This window comes from Lampetra fluviatilis, chromosome 62 (genome assembly GCF_964198595.1).
Source record: "Lampetra fluviatilis chromosome 62, kcLamFluv1.1, whole genome shotgun sequence".
In the NCBI taxonomy this organism is placed as follows: domain Eukaryota; kingdom Metazoa; phylum Chordata; class Hyperoartia; order Petromyzontiformes; family Petromyzontidae; genus Lampetra; species Lampetra fluviatilis.
Window position 1 is genome coordinate 872,026 of NC_136336.1, and position 8,375 is coordinate 880,400.

Genomic DNA, 8,375 nt, shown 5'->3' on the forward strand with positions numbered 1-8,375 from the left:
GTGAGTGGTGAGGGTGAGTGGTGAGCGGTGAGGGTGAGTGTTGAGGGTGAGTGGTGAGTAGTGATGGTGAGTGGTGAGCATGACTGGTGAGTGGTGAGGGAGAGTGGTGAGGGAGAGTGGTGAGGGTGAATGGTGAGGGTGAGTGGTGAGGGTGAGTGGCAAGTGGTGAGGGTGAGTGGTGATTGGTGAGGGTGTGATTGGTGAGGATGAGTGGTGAGTAGTGAGGGTGAGTGGGGAGGGTGAGTGGCGGTTGTGAGTGGTGATTAGTGAGGGGTGAGTGGTGAGGGTGAGGTTGAGTGGTGAGGGGAGGTTGAGTGGTGAGGGTGAGTGGTGAGCGGTGAGGGTGAGCAGTGAGGGTGAGTGGTAATTGGTGAGGGTGTGATTGGTGAGGATGAGTGGTGAGTGGTGAGGGTGAGTAGTGAGGGTGAGTGGTGAGCGGTGAGGGTGAGTGGTTGTTGTGAGGGTGAGTGGTGAGTGGTGAGAGTGAGTGGTGAGGGTGAGTGGTGAGCGTGAGTGGTGAGGGTGAGTGGTGATTGTTGAGGGTGTGATTGGTGAGGATGAGTGGTGAGTAGTGAGGGTGAGTGGTGAGGGTGAGTGGTGAGGGTGAGTGGTGAGTGGTGAGGGTGAGTGGCGGTTATGAGTGGTGATTAGTGAGGGGTGATTAGTGAAGCGTGAGTGGTGAGGGTGAGCGGTGAGTGGTGAGGGTGAGCAGTGCGGGTGAGTGGTGATTGGTGAGGGTGTGATTGGTGAGGATGAGTGGTGAGTGGTCAGGGTGAGTGGTGAGCGGTGAGGGTGAGTGGTTGTTGTGAGGGTGAGTGGTGAGGGTGAGTGGTGAGGGTGAGTGGCGGTTGTGAGTGGTGATGGGTGAGTGGTGAGGGTGAGTGGTGAGAGAGTGGTTAGTTTTGAGGGTGAGTGGTGAGGTTGAGTGGTGAGGGTTAGTGGAGAGTGGTGAGTGGTGATTGGTGATTGGTCAGTGGTGATTGGTGAGGATGAATGGTGAGTAGTGAGGGTGAGGTTGTGTGGTGAGGGTGAGTGGTGGTTGTGACGGTGAGTGGTGAGGGTGAGTGGTGAGGCTGAATGGTGAGAGTGAGTGGTGAGTGGTGAGGGAGAGTGGTGAGGGAGAGTGGTGAGGGTTAGTGGTGAGGGTTAGTGGTGAGGGAGATTGGTGAGGGAGATTGGTGAGGGAGATTGGTGAGTGGTGAGTTGTGAGGGTGAATGGTGAATAGTGAGTGGGAGTGGTGAGGATGAGTGGTAAGGGTGAGTTGTGAGTGGTGAGGGTGAGTGGCGGTTATGAGTGGTGATTAGTGAGGGGTGATTAGTGAGGCGTGAGTGGTGAGGGTGAGCGGTGAGGGTGAGCAGTGCGGGTGAGTGGTGATTGGTGAGGGTGTGATTGGTGAGGATGAGTGGTGAGTGGTCAGGGTGAGTGGTGAGCGGTGAGGGTGAGTGGTTGTTGTGAGGGTGAGTGGTGAGGGTGAGTGGTGAGGGTGAGTGGCGGTTGTGAGTGGTGATGGGTGAGTGGTGTGTGGTGAGGGTGAGTGGTGAGAGAGTGGTTAGTTTTGAGGGTGAGTGGTGAGGTTGAGTGGTGAGGGTTAGTGGAGAGTGGTGAGTGGTGATTGGTGATTGGTCAGTGGTGATTGGTGAGGATGAATGGTGAGTAGTGAGGGTGAGGTTGTGTGGTGAGGGTGAGTGGTGGTTGTGACGGTGAGTGGTGAGGGTGAGTGGTGAGGCTGAATGGTGAGAGTGAGTGGTGAGCGGTGAGGGTGAGTGGTGAGGGTGAGCAGTGAGGGTGAGCAGTGAGGGTGAGTGGTGATTGGTGAGGGTGTGATTGGTGAGGATGAGTGGTGAGTGGTCAGGGTGAGTGGTGAGGGTGAGTGGTGAGCGGTGAGGGTGAGTGTTGAGGGTGAGTGGTGAGTAGTGATGGTGAGTGGTGAGCATGACTGGTGAGTGGTGAGGGAGAGTGGTGAGGGAGAGTGGTGAGGGTGAATGGTGAGGGTGAGTGGTGAGGGTGAGTGGCAAGTGGTGAGGGTGAGTGGTGATTGGTGAGGGTGTGATTGGTGAGGATGAGTGGTGAGTAGTGAGGGTGAGTGGGGAGGGTGAGTGGCGGTTGTGAGTGGTGATTAGTGAGGGGTGAGTGGTGAGGGTGAGGTTGAGTGGTGAGGGGAGGTTGAGTGGTGAGGGTGAGTGGTGAGCGGTGAGGGTGAGCAGTGAGGATGAGTGGTAATTGGTGAGGGTGTGATTGGTGAGGATGAGTGGTGAGTGGTGAGGGTGAGTAGTGAGGGTGAGTGGTGAGCGGTGAGGGTGAGTGGTTGTTGTGAGGGTGAGTGGTGAGTGGTGAGAGTGAGTGGTGAGGGTGAGTGGTGAGCGTGAGTGGTGAGGGTGAGTGGTGATTGTTGAGGGTGTGATTGGTGAGGATGAATGGTGAGTAGTGAGGGTGAGGTTGTGTGGTGAGGGTGAGTGGTGGTTGTGACGGTGAGTGGTGAGGGTGAGTGGTGAGGCTGAATGGTGAGAGTGAGTGGTGAGTGGTGAGGGAGAGTGGTGAGGGAGAGTGGTGAGGGTTAGTGGTGAGGGTTAGTGGTGAGGGTGAGTGGTGAGGGAGATTGGTGAGGGAGATTGGTGAGGGAGATTGGTGAGTGGTGAGTTGTGAGGGTGAATGGTGAATAGTGAGTGGGAGTGGTGAGGATGAGTGGTAAGGGTGAGTTGTGAGTGGTGAGGGTGAGTGGCGGTTATGAGTGGTGATTAGTGAGGGGTGATTAGTGAGGCGTGAGTGGTGAGGGTGAGCGGTGAGTGGTGAGGGTGAGCAGTGCGGGTGAGTGGTGATTGGTGAGGGTGTGATTGGTGAGGATGAGTGGTGAGTGGTCAGGGTGAGTGGTGAGCGGTGAGGGTGAGTGGTTGTTGTGAGGGTGAGTGGTGAGGGTGAGTGGCGGTTGTGAGTGGTGATGGGTGAGTGGTGTGTGGTGAGGGTGAGTGGTGAGAGAGTGGTTAGTTTTGAGGGTGAGTGGTGAGGTTGAGTGGTGAGGGTTAGTGGAGAGTGGTGAGTGGTGATTGGTGATTGGTCAGTGGTGATTGGTGAGGATGAATGGTGAGTAGTGAGGGTGAGGTTGTGTGGTGAGGGTGAGTGGTGGTTGTGACGGTGAGTGGTGAGGGTGAGTGGTGAGGCTGAATGGTGAGAGTGAGTGGTGAGCGGTGAGGGTGAGTGGTGAGGGTGAGCAGTGAGGGTGAGCAGTGAGGGTGAGTGGTGATTGGTGAGGGTGTGATTGGTGAGGATGAGTGGTGAGTGGTCAGGGTGAGTGGTGAGGGTGAGTGGTGAGCGGTGAGGGTGAGTGTTGAGGGTGAGTGGTGAGTAGTGATGGTGAGTGGTGAGCATGACTGGTGAGTGGTGAGGGAGAGTGGTGAGGGTGAATGGTGAGGGTGAGTGGTGAGGGTGAGTGGCAAGTGGTGAGGGTGAGTGGTGATTGGTGAGGGTGTGATTGGTGAGGATGAGTGGTGAGTAGTGAGGGTGAGTGGGGAGGGTGAGTGGCGGTTGTGAGTGGTGATTAGTGAGGGGTGAGTGGTGAGGGTGAGGTTGAGTGGTGAGGGGAGGTTGAGTGGTGAGGGTGAGTGGTGAGCGGTGAGGGTGAGCAGTGAGGGTGAGTGGTAATTGGTGAGGGTGTGATTGGTGAGGATGAGTGGTGAGTGGTGAGGGTGAGTAGTGAGGGTGAGTGGTGAGCGGTGAGGGTGAGTGGTTGTTGTGAGGGTGAGTGGTGAGTGGTGAGGGTGAGTGGTGAGCGTGAGTGGTGAGGGTGAGTGGTGATTGTTGAGGGTGTGATTGGTGAGGATGAGTGGTGAGTAGTGAGGGTGAGTGGTGAGGGTGAGTGGTGAGGGTGAGTGGTGAGGGTGAGTGGCGGTTATGAGTGGTGATTAGTGAGGGGTGATTAGTGAGGCGTGAGTGGTGAGGGTGAGCGGTGAGTGGTGAGGGTGAGCAGTGCGGGTGAGTGGTGATTGGTGAGGGTGTGATTGGTGAGGATGAGTGGTGAGTGGTCAGGGTGAGTGGTGAGCGGTGAGGGTGAGTGGTTGTTGTGAGGGTGAGTGGTGAGGGTGAGTGGTGAGGGTGAGTGGCGGTTGTGAGTGGTGATGGGTGAGTGGTGAGTGGTGAGGGTGAGTGGTGAGAGAGTGGTTAGTTTTGAGGGTGAGTGGTGAGGTTGAGTGGTGAGGGTTAGTGGAGAGTGGTGAGTGGTGATTGGTCAGTGGTGATTGGTGAGGATGAATGGTGAGTAGTGAGGGTGAGGTTGTGTGGTGAGGGTGAGTGGTGGTTGTGACGGTGAGTGGTGAGGGTGAGTGGTGAGGCTGAATGGTGAGAGTGAGTGGTGAGTGGTGAGGGAGAGTGGTGAGGGAGAGTGGTGAGGGTTAGTGGTGAGGGTTAGTGGTGAGGGTGAGTGGTGAGGGAGATTGGTGAGGGAGATTGGTGAGGGAGATTGGTGAGTGGTGAGTTGTGAGGGTGAATGGTGAATAGTGAGTGGGAGTGGTGAGGATGAGTGGTAAGGGTGAGTTGTGAGTGGTGAATGGTGAGGGTGAATGATGAGTACAGTCAATATGCACTGCTGTAATCATAGCAGGTACCACCACCACAGAATGTACTGCTGTCATCATAGCAGGTACCACCACAGTATGTACTGCTGTCGTCATAGCAGGTGCCACCACACTCGGTATGTACTGCTGTTATCATACCAGGTACCACCACCACAATATGTACTCCTCTCATCATAGCAGATTCCACCACAGCAGTAGGCACTGCTGTAATCATAGCAGGTTCCACCACAATATGCACTGCTGTCATCATAACAGGTACCAACACAGCAGTATGCACTGCTGTAGTGATAGCAGGTACGACCTCAGTCGGTATACACTGCTGTAGTGATAGTAGATACTGCTATCGAGTTGGTAGATACCGCTGTAGTAAATACTAAAACAGTCAGTATATACCGCTACAGTCAGTCAATACTGCTACAGTCAGTATATACTACTATACAGTCAGTACATACTACCACGGTGAGTAGCTACTAGAGTCAGTAGATACTATTATAGAGTGAGTAGATACTGCTATAGATTTTGTAGTTACTACTATAGTCAGTGGATACAACTATAGAGTCAGCAGATACTATACAGTTAGTCGTTACGAGTATATAGTCGGTAGATACTACTGTAGGCCCAGTAAATACTACTATGGTCAGTAGTTATTACAGTCACTAAATACTACTACACAGTCAGTAGCTACTACTGGCTCAGTAGATACTACGGTACAGTCAGTAGTTACTACTACAGAGTCAATAGATACCACTTCCTCTGTTGTATGTAAGGTGTTGTTAGTATATATACCTACGAGGGGTAAAGATATTTTTTGAGGGGGGGGGGGAGACCACAATTTTCGGAAACCTTTTGACATCAACTATTTACCCCACACTTTCTAAAACTTTTTGGACTTGTGAAAGCCTCTTATATATTTGTTGGTGGAGAAATGTACAAACAGCCCACCGGGCTTTGACAATACCTTAGTATCTTCTTTATATATAAAAGTCTCCGTGCGCTCGCGCTTGCGGGGGATTTGGCTCTCGGACGGTGGGGTTTAAGACCGAAATAATTTGCCAGGCGGCACGCCCTAAGCCCCGTGGTGGGAATAGACTATTCCGTTTTCCCGTCTGTAAACTTTAAAGTAGTTTAATTAACACATTTGTGCCGTTTCTATTATTCATTATTTACTTATTGCACGACATCGACCGTACCAAGTGACGGCAATTGCGTGGGGGGGGCGGACCCTGCCAAGTCATGTGCGTTCGCTCGAGCTCACGGCAGACATTTTCTTTTACGCGTTTCACAGTCAACACGTACACACATCACGTCCTCTTCGCCCCCCCCCCCCCAACACGCTGCATTCAGTTTATACTACAGACTCCGTAGATAATAATATTTTACTTCTTGCACGGGCGGCGGATGTTGGAGAGGGGGTAGCGGCCCAGCCCCTAGCCTGGCAACGCGCCAACTCCGCGCCTCGCCAATGTAGGCCAGGACGGGGGCTACGCATCGCACAAGGCCTCAACACGCCTATGCTAAGTAAATGTCCTTGCTTCTTACGCTAACCACTCAAGTCCATTGCTTATTATTGTTAAACACATTACTTGACAAACATTACAATAATAATGTTTGTGTGCAGATAAAAACTCAGCTTCATTGTTTTCCATTATAAATCAAGTTCACAGATGTTACAATAATTATGTTTGCGTGAAGATAGCAACTCAAGTTCATTGTTTACCATTATGAAACGAGTTGACATGTTACAATAATTATGTTTGTGTACGCAAAACTCTTTTTGGATTTTTGGGTTGCTCAATTGCCCCTTTTTTTGCTGCGCTTTTATTACGCTGCCACGGTCTACTGCCAGTCTGTGATTTCTGCTTATTTCTTAAATGCATTTCTATTGTTTCCATCGCTCACGTCACGCTATTTACTCATACGTAGTACTGCCATACTGATAGCTGTGCCATCATCGGGGATTGCTGTGCCCGTCGATGTGTGTGTGTGTGAGTCCATGTGTGTGTCTTTGAGTCCATATGTGTGTGCGTGTAGAGCCATGCGTGTCTTTAACTCCATGTGGGTGTCTTTTTCGAACGGACAACGTCAAAGTGTTTTTGTGTGTGTGTTAGTCTATGTGTGTGTGTCAGTCGATCTGTGTGCATGTACGTCGATGTGTATGTCAGTCCATATGTGTGTGTGTTAGTCCACATGTGTAAGTCTATACATGTGTGTGTCACTCGATGTGTGTGTGTAAGTCAATGCGTCTGTGTGTGAGTCCATTTGTGTGTTAATCCATGTCTGTGTATCTAAAGTAGATATCTGTGTGTCACAGTCCATATGTGTATGTGTGTGTAGGGCTATGTGTGTGTCAGTCTATGTATGTGTAAGTTCATGTGTGTGCGTCTTAGTCCATATGTGTGTGTGTGAGTACATATGTGTGTTTACGTCAATGTGTGTTTTAGTCCACGTATTGCTGTGTGCCAGTCGGTGTGTGTGTGTGAGTCGCTGTATGTGTGTACGTCCATTTATGTGTGTGCAACTCCATGTGTGTATATCTCAAGTGGATGTCTGTGTGACAGTCCACATGTGTATATGTGTGTGTACGGCAATGTGTGTGTCACTCTATGTATGTGTGTGTGTCGCTGTATGTGTGTACGTCGATATGTGTGTGTAACTCAAGTGCATGTCTATGTGTGTGTGAGTCCATATGTGTGTGTGTCTGTAAGTCGATGTGTTTGTGTGTGTCAGTCCATATGTCTGCGTGTGTGTGTGTGTCTCAGTCCATGTGCGTGTGTGTTAGTCGCTGTGTGTGCATGCCTCCATGTTAGTCAGCGTAACTCCATTTCTTTGCGTGTCTGTAGGTCTATGTGTGCATCTTAGTCCATGCGTGTGCTATATTGACCTGCTCAAGGCCTATAATACCATCACTAGGCCTGGCCTCTGGGTTTCTCTTCGTGCTTTCCGAGTCCCGAACCCACTCATCACCATCCTGAAGGACCTTCATGATGGTGAGCGGCCCGCGTCTTAACTACGTGGCCGTGAGTCAGAGGCATTCCCTTTACACCTTGGGGTGCAACAGGGATGTCCTCTGGCTCCCACATTGGACCACGTAGTTCGTCGAGCCTTCAATGCCTGTACCGCAAAAAATCCCATCTGCTACAGATACAATGGGAGGCTGATCGATGCCCGGGTGCGGTCAAGGGATGGATCCCTGTTGCTCAACCACGTTATGTATACCGATGATCTGCTAATGGCTGCTCACTCCGAAGAGGAGTTCGAGGTGCTGCTGCTGAACCTGGAGCTTGCCACCAACAGGTGGGGCCTTACCATCAGCCCAACCAAAGCTAAGCAGCTGCCTGGCTATTTTGTACCATCGGACACTCCACCCCCACAACTCCCAATTGGTGATGGGGCAGTTTGGATACAGTGGAGAGTTTCCCTGGGCAGTGTGCTAATGACCGGCTCCGGTTTAACAGCAGAGGTCTCACTCCGAATCAGTCGAACTGCAGTATCTTTTCATTGGCTGCGTAACGCTGTGTGGAAGCTACCTGGTCTATCACTCCGTAAGAAGCTTCAGGTCTTCTCGGCCATGGTCATTCCCTCCCTTCTCTACGCTTGCGAAACTTGGACCCCCCTAATAGAACATCTTCGTCGGTTATAAACATTTAGGCTGGCCTGCCTACGATCCATCCTGGGTTTAACCAGGCTGCATTGTGTGAGGAGCTCACAAATCCTTGAAAGATGTGGACAAAGTCCCATCGGTGACCTCCGGCAGGCAAGGCTGCGTTGCCTGAGTCATGTAGCCCGCATGGCCAGCCACCGCATGCCTA